Source organism: Ochotona curzoniae, unplaced genomic scaffold, assembly GCF_017591425.1.
Source record: "Ochotona curzoniae isolate NIBS_2020 unplaced genomic scaffold, NIBS_Ocur_1.0 contig_4514, whole genome shotgun sequence".
NCBI lineage: Eukaryota > Metazoa > Chordata > Mammalia > Lagomorpha > Ochotonidae > Ochotona > Ochotona curzoniae.
In genome coordinates this window covers 7,031,357-7,048,649 of record NW_024466312.1, presented here as the reverse complement: position 1 = coordinate 7,048,649, position 17,293 = coordinate 7,031,357, and positions in this window count along the sequence as shown.

Sequence of the window (17,293 nt, the reverse complement as noted above, 5' to 3'; positions counted from 1 at the left end):
TCTCTTTGAAGAAGGTGCTTGCATGCAAAGTAAAGCACGCAATAAATAGACCCCAAATCTCAGTGCTCTGCGTTGTAGATTTCTGTGGTGTTCACATGATAAAACACAGTTCAGTAGGGGGCTTTGTTCCACATTCACCAAGTGCTTCAGGTTGAGGACACTTCACCATCTTGTAACATGGCCTTGTCAGTTACACATGATAGTCAGCATTGCCCCATCAAGGAAATAGAACATGAAGAACTCACACCCACCATTAGTCCCTTAAATCTGTAGTGACATGGATCACTTTCATCAACAGGATATTTGTTAGTAGTGGTCATATGACCTTATACCAATGGAAGGCCAGGGAAGAAATACAAAACCAAGCCAGCATTTGATGACCATAACAGTCCCTCTCATGGTGACTTCTGAAAAGCTGAAAAAAAATCCAATTATCTCTTTCAATAGGCAGCATTGGATTAGGAGTCAGAGTCATTCCTTTACACATATCAAATATCGTGCATACAATGAAGACAGTTTCAAATTTTTGAAAGTATTGTGATTTATGAGACCCTCTAAGTCAAAGCTCTGTGTCATTACCAAAAGTTGCTTATCAAATGGTTACCTCGTTTGCAACTTGTAAGTTGTTTGATTTTGAAATTCTTCTTTACGTACTCATATATCAAAAGTCCTCTTTATTTAGAGAGAACGAAACAATAAAAATAGTAAAAATGTTGGTAATTCATCTAAACAGCCTCCATAGATACAGGAAGCATGTACCATCTTCTTAACATGAAATAATAGATAAGTAGTAGATAGACAGAAAAACAGAAGATAGATTTACAACCAAGTCTTATTTTAGAAATAGCTAATTGAGAAGACTGTTGTACTTTAGCTGAAAGCAAGTGCTAGTCCAGTATTTATCAACAGCTTTTGTGGGAATGAATAAGAAAATATGAAAGGCAAGAGAATCCATATTCGTACCAGTCAAGATGAAGCCCCAGGAAACAAGAAATGACGGATCAGAACAGGAGAAAAGGGAAAGCATGTGAAGGTTGGAAACGTGCCTGTGGAACGGGAATAGGAAAGAGTGCTGGCTTGCTCACAGAAAAAGAAACGTGGAACGAATAGGTGTGTGGTAGGAGTGCTGTAGCAACCAGAAGACCATGAACAAGGAAGGAGACGTGGACCTGTAGGATAGATGCACTTGCCATAACTCAAATACAAGTGCCCATTTTCATTTCTTTAAAAGGAAGATGAGTTTAGAATAATGATCTCATTTTCACAGAACTTTAAACAAATGACTACTTGTTTTAACAGAAAAGATTTTTCTTCCTTCAAGAAATGTTTGAGTACGATGGAGAAAATGTAAACGGTGTGAATTTCCTGAGCCTCTAAATCGATGGCAGGGATCCAGATCCGATTAACAGTTTTCTGTTTCAACACCTGTTATCAAATCATAACATTTTAGTTAAAAAGGCAAATGATTCTCTTTTGCAATGAAAGTGTAAATGAACTCTGATTTAGCATCATTTTGCCAATTATTTTTTCCGTACCATTGCCATTAGAAGCTTCTTAGTCTCCTGATATGACCTAAACACCCTTTTCATACCTTTACAAAGCATATTGAAGTTAATTTGTGCAAGCTTTTATCTCTCACTGAAACACAAGCTTCAAGGACAACTTCAATGTCTTATTCTTCTCTCAATTTGCTCAGCAAACCTGAATACAGTTGGTCCTCAACCCATGTTTACCAAATGCATTATATACATTGTCCATAAAGGAAGATAATGCCTAAAAGAGATGTATGTTATACCTGCCATAAAGTAAAAAGTCAACAGTTTTATGGAAAGGGATCAGGAAATATCCTAAATTTGTAGTACTTCAAAGGCAACCAACACACAGAGAAGGTAGAACTGATTGCATCATAGGCTTACGAATTAGAGAAGGAAGCAGAACAGGTGATTATGAGATTTTTTTTTTTTTTGCAATGATCCAGTTCATGAATAGTGGCAGCTCAGACTGCAGTGGTCACAGGGGAGGTGGTGAGAGGTGGTGAGAAGTGGGTGGAGAGTCCATGAGAACTATTTGATGGGGGCTGCTGTGGTACAAATGTCCATCACTCCTGAAGTGCCAATGCAGTAATTTTAGGAAGTGGGGTTTTCAAGAAGTGATTAAGTCAGCTCCATGCCTTTAACAATTTGTTTTCAGGAGTAAGTTCACTCTGTTGATACTTCTATCTTCTGCCTTGTAGTTACACGGCAATGAGATTCTAACCAGCTGTCAGCCCCTGGGTGTTGGTCTTCCCAACTTCAAGAAGTGTGAGTTGATAAATTTCTACTCACCCTGAACTACCAAGCTGTAGATATTTCAATATAGAAATGCAAAACAGACAAGAGCAACCCCAGCAGTATTTGCTTATGGCTGGAACATGGGGTATGAGAGGAAGTAGGAGATGAGGTTTCTGACTTAATGAAGTTCCAGTCTCTCAAATGGGACTACTTTAAGGAAAGCAGAATTACATTGTAAATCAGGCATTTGGTTGGGATCTATTAAAATAGATAGTTGAGATGCTGTCACTCAAGTAGAGATGTTCACTGAGGCAAGTGCAGGCACTTTATAAACTATAATTTTGAACATAGTAAACCTGAAATAGAATTCAATAATTTAACATTTCATATGAAATACGTATATGGTCTATGGATAGATATATAGATACATAGAAGAATATAATAGTTTGCATATACACTTAATTTCAGATTTGTTTAGAGCCCATGCATGTGTGCTTTACATAACTAAGTAGATAGCAAGGGATTTTTAGGCAATAACGAAGATCTTACTGGTAATGAAACAATAAAAATGAATTACAGATAACTAACATGAATTCAGTCAAACTCAAATAACTACGCACTACTGAAAGAAAAACTCTCATTACTGGGAGAAAATCGAAGCCCTCTCTTGCGCCATATACCCAGCTATAATTATCTTATTAGTAATAAGATACGCATGTATCTTAGAGGTAAAGGGGACCTGTGACGCTGTATTGATAACTATTTTAACTCTGTTCAAGTCCAGAGGCCATTGTCCCTCTTACTTGTAAACAGCTACTTAACTGATATTCTCCGAATTACTCAGCTCAAATCTCTATGTATTTTACACTGAGACTCAATCCAATTTGATGAGGGTTTCACACAGAGAGATTTGATGGACAGGAACCAGCTCTTCAGAAGTCCTCAGGGAGGAAGAAGAACACGTGACCCCAATGCTCACTCTCCTCTATTATGTGTTATAAGATGTACATATCACACACATATACAAATATGATACATTGTGATGTGCTGATACTTTTATTCTGTTGAGGAACTAGATAAAGCAATAAATATATCTAATATTCCTCTGTACTTATTTTATGATGAGGATATTTGAAATATATCCTCAAGTAGTTTTAAATACACATCATTAATTATAATCTCCATTCTGTGAAATAGATCACTAAAATGTATCCCTTTTAAATTTTTCTTAAAGATTTACTTTTTTTTTCACAATACAGTTCCATAGGCTCAGGGATTTCCGCATCCACTCTCCATGGTGCCCCTCCCACTTACTGATTTCCCCTATATAATGACAATACTAGTTCTTCACCAGAGTCACAAGTCCATCATTAAACTAAGAGAGAGAGAGAGAGAGAGAGAGAGCTCTTCCATCCAGTAATTCACTTTCCAAGTAGGCACAACAGTCGGAGCTTGGACAGTTCAAAGCCAGAAGCCAACAGCTTCTTCGGGGTCTCCCACTTGGGTGCAGAGGTCCAAGGACATGGGCCATCCTCCATTGCCCTCCAAGGCTCATTGGCAGGGAGCTGGATCAGACATGGAGCTGCCAGTGCTCAAACCAGTCTTTATGGGATACCGATACCATTTGTGACAGCTTTACCCACTATACTACAATACTGGCCTTAATTGTTCCTTTTTCTAGGTATAACAACATGCCCTTTGATCAACATCTTCCTTCCTCCTGTCCAATTCCTTCTCCTAGCCTGTAGTAATCAGCATTCCGTTCTCTACTTCTAAGAATTGACTTTTTTAGATCCCCTTATAAATGAGATTCTGCAACAGCTGTGTTGTTGTACTTGGCTAATCATTTTTACAACCCCCTGCAGATTCAACCTTTCCATCACAGATGACAAGATTTTCTTTCCTTGCTTTTTTTTTTTTTTTGGAGGGGCGGGGTGGGAGGTGAATTAGGTGTGGAAAAGATCAAATGGTATTCTGGAATGCATATATACCACATTTCCTTTCCTTTCCAACTGCTGATGGACATGCATCCATCTCTTCGTGACTTAATAATGCCACTATAAACATAAAAGCACAGATAGCTTTTCGATGCACTGATGTTAATTCTTTTGGGTACACAACAGTAGTGGGACTGCTGAACCACATAAGAGTTCTGCTTTCAATTTTTTAGGTGTTCTGTGTTCCACAAAGTCTGCACTAAATTACATTCCCACCAACAGTGTGCAAGAGTTTGCTTCTCTTCACATCCTTGCCAACATTTGTTATCTTCTCTTCTTTTTGATAAAAATCATCCTAACAGATATGAGGTCATAGCTCATGGTTTTCATTTGCATTTTCCTGATGAATGGTGATGAGAATTTTCCCATATGTGTATTAGTCATTTGTATTTCTACTTTTAGAAATGTTCTGTGGGTTTTTTGCCCATTTTAAGCCAGCTTCTTTGTGTTGCTGCCATTAAGTCATTTAAGTCACAGATACACTTTGGAGATTAGCTCACCTTGTCAAATTTATGACTTGTAAACACTTTCTCCCAACCTATGGATTTACCCTTTATATCACTAAATGTCTTCTTTGGTATATACAAGATTTTTACTACAATATAGTTCATTGTCTTCTGCATCTGTGCTTTGTGGTTGTAGTTTAAAGAAATCATTATTCAAAACAATATGGTGGAAATTTTCTTCCAAACCTTTTTTGGAAATTCTTGTGGATTCAACTCTCAATCTTCAAGTCTTTAATTCACTTTTAGTTGAATCTTGAAATGCTAAGCAACAAGGACCCAATATAATTCATGAATACATTAGTATATACAATTCCCCAACAGTATTTACTGAATAGGCTATCCTTTCTCCATTGTGTGTTCTGAGCATATTTCTTGAAAAGCAATTGACTGCAGATGTGTGGGTTTATCTCTATATCCTCTTTCCTGTTTTGTTGTCTTATCACTATGTCTTACATGTGGAATAGGAAGCCAGAAGGCAAAGAAGCTTGATGACTGAGAAGGGTAGAAGGGGTACTTAGAATCACAGGAGGAACATTCCTTCTCCTTAGAGTGTCTCTTACACGTTAGGGCAAAAGCTTCCATTTTTGCACACACACCCCACTTCAACTTTCTATCTTCACCCCAAATGAGGTGTCAGGTACAAGAGACTAAAAATTAACTTAGAATAAAAAAATCTTGGGCTCAGTTACCTTACTAGTTATAAGCCTAATTAATTATTTTGCTTATCCTTGTGGAAAAAAATGTTCTCAGTTTACCTATTTGTAGTTCTGCAAAGCCTTCCTTTTGAGATTTCAGTGTAGCGCTGTATTGCCATGCCCCAAAGCACTTGAAATGAGACTTAAGCAATGCAAGGACTCAATTTTCAATCTTTTTAAATTTTAAATAATATAAATTAAACAGTCACTTGAGTCTAGTGGTTGTATCTGCATAAATGCATACATTTCCATCAGTGAAAAAATTACCATAGGACATTGCTACAGTAGAAACTGTGAGATCAGAATATGGGAACTGCTCTTATTCTTGGCCAGATATCTTCATTGCTTACTCTCTTCCTTCTTCCCCAGGAAGCAGCTGCCATCTTTATTCTGTGTTTATCATTTTCCAGTCATGCTTTTAACTTTTTCTATATATGCATCCATAAACAAAGACACAGTTCTCCAATTTTGTCTAGACAATAACATGCCCTTCAAATGGCTTCAATCTTGACTAGTGGAGAGATTTTATATGCTTATAAAACATGAATATTTCTTCAAACCAGATGATATTTCAGTCACATTTCCAAGTAGCCTACCAAGGCAGTAATCATAAAGTGTGTATCCAGAAAAAAATCATCCAATTTGTAGTTTTATAGTTATTTAAACTCACAGATGAAGATCATTCTGAGGTAGATCAGAGGAAAGGAAAGGCAGAGTTCCCAAAAAGGAACACAACCTAATCATCAAAAGTGGAAATAAAATCAATAAATCAATGAGCCCAGGGAACCATCCAATAGCCTGGATAAAAACTTCTGGAGACAAAAGAAAGAAGTGACCCCACCTTTTCATGGACATCCACACTCCCTGATTTGGACTTTTATCCACTCCTCTGGGATTCATTTTTACCAGTCCAAGTGCTTGGAACCCTTCAGGTCTCTTCATTAACTCTGAAAATCTCTAATAATCCATCTGTGTTGGACTGTGCTTCTTGTATCGTAGAGATAAAGATATTAATGTAAGGGGCTTCTTATCAAGGTACATGAGAAAACACACAAAAAAGTGAGGACAGCAGGATCAGAACAAGGAATAAGCCTGATTTCCCCAGAATAAGGTACTCTTCAGAACTTCTTCAACTATTACAGGAAACTTGGTGTTCTTCTCATCAGCCAAGGTCCCTTTTGGGAGTTGGGATCTAAATTCCTGTACCATTCTGTTTTGTGCATCTCTTGATCAGTCAAAAACAGCTCGGGAATTTGTAGGTGTTAGTCATTGGCAGTAAAGGCTCATCAAAGTCAATGGAGGGAAGTACGGATGTGATAAAGAACCATGCACGAAAGCCAGGGCAGAGCATTAGCAGTGTCTGTTGAAGCTGCTGGAGTCGATAGATGACTGCTTCTTAGTAATACATAGTTGGGCTAACTGAAGAAGTTTTGGATTTCATATCAAAACATCTTGAATTGAAAGATCTTTTCATATCTGGACTTCCTCAAAGTCCCCAAATCAGATGAAGAAAATCTTCAAGAAGGCCCAGGATTGATTCAAAGCCACAGTGAGATAGATGTGTTACGGTAAAAATATTTTGTCTGCCATATGATATCATTTGAATAATCAAGCAGGTGTCTTTCCAGTGATGTTTTGAAGTGGGTTTTATAGTTCATTTGTATGTTGGAAGGATGTCCCAGTGACAGGATAGAATGAAATCCAAAGTCCTGGAGAAGTGACCTCTCTGATAATGAGAAGGAACATGTAGAATGAGATCCTCACTTACCATTCATGGGCGTAGTGGAGTGGGCAGTTTGGGGCAACTGCAAAGTAAAGTGAGGCTGCAAAAGGTTTTAATCCAATCTTCCAGGGGACTGCTTATGCAAATTCGCAAGATACACGTGCCACAAATGCACAGGGAATCATTTTCAACACGCATACATAAAATGGCATGTACTATGATTGGGTGTCATCTCAGGAATTAGTTGTTCATCCACATGTCTTATAAGTAAAAAAAAAAAATACTTCATTATACAGTTCAAAGAGAAATAGTTGCTAGTAGTTTTAAGCACAGAAACCTTTTAGGTCATAACTGGGTCTGGAATTCAAAATTCTCAGAATGTCTAAATCATCAGAGAAAAGCATTAAAGAAGGTTCTAGTAGATGGAAACACACATTATTTATTTATGGAATTAGGTATATAAATTGGGAAAAACATTCTAAACAGTTCTAACAGTTCCCTCCTAAATTAATATATGACTACAGTGGGAACCCAGTGAAATATGCAATAGAATTTATAAGCTTTTCAGACGATATCTTGTTGAAAAATCAAAGAGTCAAAATGTTTATGTGAATCTTAAGAAAAGCAGAGAAAGGAGCCTGAGTTGTGGTGTAACATGATGTAGGCATCTCATATCAGAGTGTTGATTTGAGTTCTGGCTGCTGAGTTTTTGGTCCTGCTGACTGCTGATGCACTTGGGAAAGAAGTGGATAATGACTCGAGTACTTGGGACCCTGCCACATCTACATGGGAGACCCAGATGGGGTTCTGAGCTCCTGCATCTGATCTCAACTTAGTTGTTATGGCTATTTTGGGGCATAAACAAATAAATGGATGATTTTTTTTCTCTCACCTCTCTCTTTTCTCTCTCTCTCTTTCTCTCTCTCTCTGCCATATAAATAAAAAACAAATGTTTAATTCTTTATTTATTTGATGGGTAGGGAAATGTTTGAGTTATGTTTACACAAAACTGACATTAACATCTAGAAATATGAAAACATGGTAATGACACAGAAATAAGTAAATAGACCAGTAAGAGGGATAGAGTATGCAGTAACAGGCTTACAGTGATATGACATAAAATATATTACAGGGAATGTCACAAATTGTTCAGGGAAGGAAAAAAAATTACATAGAAAAATAAAGTTAAATCATAATCTCTCTTTTTATAATATAGAAATAAATTCCAGATGGATTAAACACCAAAATGTGAGAAGACAAACTGTTAAGCATTTAAAAGGAAACATAAGAAAAATTTCTAATATTATGATAGGAGCATTTCTTAAATGACTCAGAAAGCATAAACTACAAAAAAAGAACCACTGACCTGGCTTGGTGGCCTAGCAGCTAATGCCCTCACCTTACATGCTCCAGGATCCCATATAGGCACCAGTTCCTAATCCTGGTGGTCCTGCTTCCCATCCAGCTCCCTCCCTATGGCCTGGAAAAGCTGCTGAAGATGGCACCAAGTTTTGGGACCCTGAGTCCACATGGGAGACCTGGAAGAAGCTCCAGGCTCCTGGCATCAGATGGGCATAGTTCTGGCTATTGCAGTCACTTGGGGAGTGAATCCATGCATGAAAGATCTTCCTCTCTGTCTCCCCTCTTTTCTGTATATCTGTCTTTCCAATAAAAATAGATAAATCTTTAGGCAAAAATATATTCAGAACAGCATATTAATATATAATATCCTAAAGTTACAGGTACAAACAATGGAAAAAGACACTGGTTTAATCATGATGATGAGTATCCACATATGTTCCTTAACTTACTGTATGTTCTAAGCATTTCTGAATGATTCATAATTGAAAATCAAAAACAAAGGCAAAAAACCAAATCAGTGAATATAGACTAGATAACAGGAGTGGAACTAAAGACAAGCTTATTAATCAATTTTCTATTCCCTGTCCTTTCTTCATCCTCTATCCAGCTACAGTATTATTTATATGATGTATAAACACCTGCCTCTAGTACTTTCCTTGTCCAATCTACATATCTGACTCTACAAAGAAACAAGATACAAAAATAATAAATTGAGAATAAGAACCTTTTCTTGCTTTCAAATATTTAGCACTTTTACTTTTAAAATTTCCAAGCAGGTCCAGGCTGTAGGACCTGCAGGAACACCCAATAATAGGGTGCAGGCCTGGCTACAACATCTACCAGCTCACATAAAGGCCAGGATGGAGCAGGCAGACTACATCAGGTAAGAGCCTAGCACCCATTGGCACATGTGAAATCTGAGTCTGGGAGTGGGCCTGATGGGGGAATTTGGGAAATTCCCCTGGTGGGCTATATCTCCCACTGATGAGCATGTCTTTCAGGACTGCATTTAATCAGATAGCTCCACCCATCAGCCAGTGTGTGCACTGGTTCTGGAAGGGTCAGACCAGGCAAGGCCAGGCCAAGTTTAGCTCACTGACATGTGCAGGAGCCAGGTTGGAGTATGGGTCATGCTGGGCTAGGCCATCATACATACCAGTTTGAATGAGCCAGGGATGGGAGCAAATTGGGTAGGGCTAGGTGGTCTGGGACAGGACAGGTTATAGCATCTGATAGCAAAGACCAAAACAGGGGATGGGCTATGTCGAGTTGGTTCAGAAAAACCACCAGTATGTGTAAGATCTATGGCTGGGAATAGGCCTGGTTGGGGAGCTAAGGGGACACTCCAGCTGGGTTGTGGTCCCCACTGGTGAGCATGAGAGCAGGAATGAGTGCAGTGATCTGGATTGGACATGACTGCAGTGTCCCTTGACATGGGTGTGGATTGGGTTTGGGATGTATCAGAATAATCTGGACTCCAGCAACCACTGATGGTGGTGAGAGCCAGGGTGGACAGGCTAGGCTAGGTCTTAGCTCCAACTGAACCACGTGAGAGCTCTCTGGGCATAAACCAGGTGTAGCTGGTCTAAGGCACCCAACACTAAAAACCCAAATAGGTGTGGGCCATATGGGCAAGGCCACTGTTTCTGCCAGGACAGGAGGTAGACTAAGTCAGCCTGAGCAAAGGATCCAGCAATGTACAGGAGAGCAGATTGAGAGAAGACCTGATAGAGAAGCTTGGTGATTCCTCTGTCAGGATGCAGTCCCTGTAGATAAGCACAAGAATCAAGCCCAGGAGCAGCCCTGACAAGGCCAGGTTATAGTGCTCACCAACATACTTGTGGCTCAGGTCTGGAGACAGGCCAGGCTGGGCAAGTTCATAACACCCACTGGCAGATTTGAGAACCATAACAGGGGCAGGGCAGGCCAGATTGGGCCTCAACACCAGCCAGTCCACATTGGGTTCAGGACTGGGGGCTGGCTGGGCTAAGCTAGGCTACAATACCCACCATTATGAGCTGGACTAGAGGCAGATCAGGCTGGGCCAGGATATAGCACCTGCCATCAAATTTTGAATTATGCCAGGTCATACCAGACTGGATCACACCACCTACCAACACACATGAGACTCAGAAAGCGGGTATGCAAGCCTGGTAGAGGGGCTGTGGGGGTGCTCCCCTACTAGGCCACTGTTTCCACCGGCACGTGTGAGAATCGGGATGGTGCAGGGCTACAACATTTGTTGTCCTGCATGTGAACTGGGTTAGAGGGAGAACCAGACTGAGCTAACCAACTGTACCCACTGGTACATGCATGGCCCAGATTATGAGCAGGCTGGTTATGCTTTGCCACAGCATCAGCTGGCAAGAGTGCTGGGGTGACAAGTTGGAATGCAGAACTTCCTACAGAGTGCAAATCTGGGATTGGGAGTAGGCCCAGTAAGGAAACTGTGCGAACCTACCTTATGAGTTACAGCTCCTACTGGTGAGCATGAAAACCAGGGATGGAGATGGACTTGGCTAGACAGGCGGTGGCACCAACTAGCATTTGTGTGGTCTAGATAGTGGGATTGGTCGGATTGAGTTTGGCTTCAGTGCCCATTGACATGTACAAGACCTGAATGGGATATTGAAAAAATTGGGCCAGTCTGATGCACATACTGGCAAGCACAGGAGCCAGGGCTGGGAGCAGGCCTAATGAGGGTTATTGGGAGTTGCTCCAAATAGGCTGCAGCTTCCGATGATGTACATGAGGACCTAGTGCATGGTGGCAGAGTTGTGCTGGACTGCAGCATCCATCAGTATATAGGAGACAGAGCTATAGACAGAAATGACCTAGCAATTGCAAATACCAGTGTGTGCATAGGCTGATGTGGGTGATGGAAAGAGCCAGATCTCGTACTGGCAGGTACACAAAAAGAGTCAGGCTTGGGATCACTTCAGATGAGGTTTCTTTGAGGATTCCCCCCAACTGAATTGCTGGACTGAGAATTCCAACCCTGGGGAGAATCTCAGGATCTGTGTTCTGACTGTAGAGTGCAAGTGTCAGAACTGGGCCTCCTTAGTGGCTTAGACAGAGAAGTGGACAGCATGTCCAGATGCACATGGAGGATATTGCAGTCCATTGGAGACTGCAAAGGACATCTGCAACCATAACAGAGGAAGAAGAGCAGAACAAATTGGTCAACTACTCCAGCCAAGCCTTGACAGAAAATATCTGGGCAAATAAGTTGAACTATGACAGACAATGGACCTTGGAAGGATTTCCTCATCCTTGGATCAGTGAAAATGATAGTATTTCAGAACTATCAAAACCACCTAGAGACCTGCTTCACACTGGGGACCCCTGGGATGGCATGCTTCACCTTCCCCACCCCCAGGTTTTGATGTAGTTGGGAGCCTTCGTGTGGTTTACCCCCTTATCTACCCCTCCCCCAGACACAGGAAGATGAAAAAGAAAATTTGGAAATGATGGTCTTACCCACTTTCCCCTAATCCTTGACCCTTACCACTCTGATCAATTATGTAAGCATCATCAAAATTAAAATATAGAAATAATTTCCAACAGTGCTTTTGAAGTAATGTACATTAGACTATAACAGAGAGCATACTATCTTCTCTTTATTTAAATAGGACACTACTAAAATTCACAGTAATATTTACTATCGATTTTTGATAAGTCTCCCTTATCAAGTTAAGAAATTTCACATCCCTCATAATTTACTAAAAATACTGAATTTTATCAAATACTGTCTAACTCATTTATTGGAATTATCATTTATCATTGTCAGTTTTGCTCCTACAAAGTAGTATTATATTATAATGATAAGTTTAATTGAGCTTGAAATTTCTAGTATTAATTGGATAAGACCTCTTTGGTCATGTTGATTAATTTGTCACACATTACTGAATGTTTGACAGATTTCATTTATTATTTTGCATTCTAAGATTGGTCTATAGTTCTTTCTTAGGTTGTTCTGCCTAGTTTTACAAAGAAAAGCAGTATTACCTGTCTGAATAAGAAAGCTTTACTTGCTTTTATATTCCATTAATGTTATTTACTTATTTTCACTCCAGGAAGGGAAGACAAACAGATCTTTCACCCGTTGTTGCACACCCCAAGTGCCCACAAAGCCAGGACTGGACCAGGACACTGCCAGGAGCTTAGGAGTCTCCTGCCTACTCCAACTGCTGCCGCCACAGTGTGTTAACACAAAGCTGGATCAGAAGCAGAGCAACTGAGACTTGGAGCTGCCATTCAGCTATGGGATGAGCACATACAAGGAGTGACTCAAACACTGGGCAAATGCTGGCCCTTCCTTTGCTATTTCCTGGAAGTATTATCTTTCCTGATGTTTTTGATGAAAGCCATCTTAAAATTATTCAGGCAGATGGGCTTGAAATATGCAAATGTTATTACCAATTCAGTAAATTAAATAAGTAAGAATTTAATGAAGGCTTCGATTTCCTTAAGTCAGTTAAGATTTTATTTTCCTAACAAATTATTTGATCTACATATTCAAATTCATTAGCATAAAATTCTTTATAGCATTTATCTTGTATTCCTTTAAAGTTATGGTTAAACATTTTCATCTTAATAATATTATTTACTAACGTAATATTTTTGTTCATTTACTTTGTGTTTATTGCTATTTTACTGTCATTCTTTCAAAGAATCAGATTTTTATGTTAATGCTATTACTCTTTATTGCCTCCACTGATTACTTTTATTCTTACTTAATATTTTCTTTCACATTTATTACTCTTTTGTTTCTAGCCAATTTTAGCATTTTTATATATGGAATTAGGCATTATTTTTAGGTATTCCCTCTATTATGGACAGCTAATGCTGTTCATTTTACTCCCAGTACTGTTCTCTGTATGTCTTTCTAGCTTTTATGTTGAGTATTTTCACTGCCGTGAAATTATCATTTATCCCTCTACATTTCTGAAATTCATTTTCTTTCACTTGTAAATCATTCAGAAATCGTGCTTTTTATTTTTATTTCTAAGTGTTTAAGAGATTTTTTTTTCTGTTTTTCTCTTTCTAGTTTAATCCTTGTTACATACAATCAGAGTGATATGTGAAATAGTCTTTCCATATTTGTGATCCAATATGTGATCAATTTTCACAAAATTCCTTGGCTGCTCCAGAAAAACAATGTGTATTCTTGAAGTTAAAATGCAAGATTCCATATGTGTGATATATTATCAAATGGCTCATCAAGACTATTAATTGCATGGTTTCTAAATTCCATATTTTCTCTGAATTCTGTCTGCTGGACACTTTCATTTTAATTAATATTCATTTTTGTGTTGAAATATTCATCATATTTTGGTAAAATTTTGCTGACTTTTTATCTGTATACCTCTCTCATGTATACAAATGGGTTCCTGCACTTAATTTATTTTTGCTGTGAATTCTAAGACTACTGTCCTTTCTTTCCTGTAAGCTCAATGACTCATTTCTAGTATTCAAAATAGTTTAGTCGGTTGCTTAAGTATTTGTATCAAGAGGGCATTTTTTTCTCCCTTAATTTTCCTATTTCTGAGAGAATATATGTAAAAGAAATGGAAGGAAGGAAGGATGTGAGGGAGGGAGGAAGAGAGGAAAGGGAAGAAAAAGAATAAAGCAAAGAAAGAAGAAATTCTGAAAGATGGGAAAGTTTTGTGTATATCCACCCCTGGCCTGCCATTTGCCTAAATATTGTGTGTCCCACAGTAAAAGCCTGGAGAGTGGAGGATGTAGCTGAGAATTGAGTGACAGGGGAAAAGGGAGGTTTTCCTTTTCCTTTTCCCCCTCTACACTGGAACCAAAAGTTACCTCCACTCAGGAATGGTGGGACACCAATTTATATTACACATGAACAGCAACCAGACAACAGGCAACGTGTTTTGATATAGTGCACGCCAGGGTCCGTCTTCTGTACCTTTTAAACCTAATTAGTTCATATTTGAGGCTCACAATAAAATGACACTCTTAGGAGGCTTCTGCTGTGTTTTTCCTTTCATGTGTGATAATTATTATGCCTACAATCACATAATCAACCTCTTGGGTTGTGAGGAAAAACAAGGGTGTGAGTGGTTAATTGCAAATGCAAGTGGCCCATTGCTTGTGCAATCAGCAGACCTCCAGCATATAAAATATGGCACCCAGTAGTAGCATAAATAGGAAAGTGGCAGGGGCTGTCCTTTTAAAATCAACTTCATAAACTCACTTGTACTTTCTCAAGCTCTTGAAATGTTTGTAACTCTCTTTAAAAGGCATAAGCAAAAAAAAATCAGGACAGAAAGGTCACTGTCACTGGCACAAATAAACATCGCGTGCCTCCATCCACTCTCCTGCATTGAGTGAGTGCTCCATTCAGAAGTTGAAAATGACAATGAAATAGTTACAGATAAAAATTTGTGTGTAGTTCTATTTTAATGCTGTGGAAAAGTAAAACATCTCTGAAGCCAAAGAGCCATTTTCAGTGCTATTTGCCAAATGTGTCACATCAAATCCAAATGAGCAATCAAGACTGGATGGTGTGCCTTCCACTCTAGAACTTACAGGTCTCAATCCTCATGATGGAAAACGACTGGACAACACGATCTGTTCAGGTGATGAGCCTCCCCATGTTCCCTTCCCCCACTGCTCTCCCCTGTATTATTATTACAATGATACACTTTTTAAAAATGCTAACATGCCATGACAATGTTTAGCTCTGATTAGTGTGGTTGTCCAGGATCTTTGATCACACATTTGCCCATAAAACTTAGTTCTCATCCATGACCTTGGGAAAGGACTCAGCTCCACAAAGTCTCTGATCCTCTGTCTGAAAAATGGGTATCCCATTAGAACCCACAGACTAGTTCCTATGAAAATGTGAACTATTTTGTACACCCTAAAGAGCTAGACAAAAATAAATGCTACTTTTGCTATTTAAGAGGACTTTTCAAGACTGAAATAAATCATGAACTGTTAGGAACTCAGTTGATTGCTTACAACAAACTTGTGGCTTTAGGCTTGTTTCAATTCTACCTTGAATAGCTGCACATGAAGGGTTCTGCTTTGAGCAGACATTTGGGGTGTGCTTCCCTTATTTATTGGCAAATATTTCAACTGGGTGACAAAACCAGACCTCAAGGAGTCAGAGTGCGGGAATAAGCTGTCATTTCAACTGACCCAAGGTCACCAGGTCTCACTTTTCCTCTCCATGTGCCATTTCTATGCAATGTGTGGAGCATCACTTAAAGTGACAGAGCCTGCCTAATGGCCACACAGTATTAAACAGCCCAGAGAAGACCCACCTCATCAACCTGTCTTATAATGGGATCAAACTTCCATTTGAGCTGAAAGCATCTCTGATTTCATACTTTTTCCGAAGGTTTCATAAGATTAAATTCACCAAACAAATCCCAGATGATCAAGAATGTCAATCCAAATGTTGCTTTTAATCATCAATGTTGAGTATAGTCTCATAGGGGATAAAGTTTCAATTTACTTATTAAGTTTACTATTGTTTTCAGGGATTTATTTTGCCCTTACTAACACATACACAGAGCCTTCAGGCCCTGGTATTAGAAACAAAAGCAGTTGAATAAACTAAAGGGTAATGAAGCAAAGGCCTCTTAGCACTTTTAGACTACCCCATAAAGAGGCCAACGTTTTGTTAAACAAGAATTGTGGTACTTTAGGCTCAGATGTCCAAAAAATATCTTCCTATTTTCCTTGGACTCTCACCAGGTAGGACAGGTGGTCACTATTCATTCCTCCCTGTGGTAGTGAAAGAAAACGTGGCCTATTAGTTCCCACATAATAAGCTTTGAGCTAAGACAAATCCACAAGCACATCAAATATTTCTTCTCAGACAGCATTAGGGAAACTGCATGTCACGTGTCAAGATGGCCTTTGGGAAGTCACACAGTGTGGTACAAAAATAATATGATAAATTCATTTTTATATTATCATGCTTATACATAATTTTAATGAACAAATATCATCCTAGCATGATATAATCCTGTTTCTGTAGTTTCTAAATGTGATCTACTAAATCAGAATTTCTGTCTAACACCCTGAAAAAAATGTTGTGTTCTGAGAAACTCAAAAGGTAATGCTGCAGTTCTGTATCTTCCTTGATATTTCTATTGGAATTATCCTACTCACGGGGAAATAATCCATTTTATTATGCTTATTTCTGTGTAATTTAATTGCAAATTCAATCTCTATCCAGGTACATCATAATCAGTTATTTTCTCCAAAACTCAACTATGTTCAATATTTGAGGATAATACATAAGAAACAAATAACCTTTTCATTTGTCATTTTTTTTCTTTCTAATATCAGAAAACAAGAATAGAAGAGATGTTTATATATGGCCTCATGTAACAAGATAGTTGATGCCAATGCTTCACAAAGAAAAGATAAAGCACAATGTTCTATGTTTCCAACTACCCAACTTGTTATGGGAAACAAGATTCTTCACACAGAGTAAGTAAAACGCAAAGCAAAAGGTGATTTTTTTTTTTTTTACAATATGTAGTTAACCTGAACTTCAACATGGAAGTGCACCAATGAGTAAAGGTCCCCTCTAACAGTGTCTGGAAAAGCCACACCCTTGGAAATAGTGGATGGAGGTCAAATGGGAAGCTAGAAATTAACCAAGGAGTGCTGCACCACAGTGCTGCAGTGTAACTCCAGAGACAAAGCCCAGGGCAGACAAGAGTTAAACAAATCAGGACTGGGTTTGCCAACATTA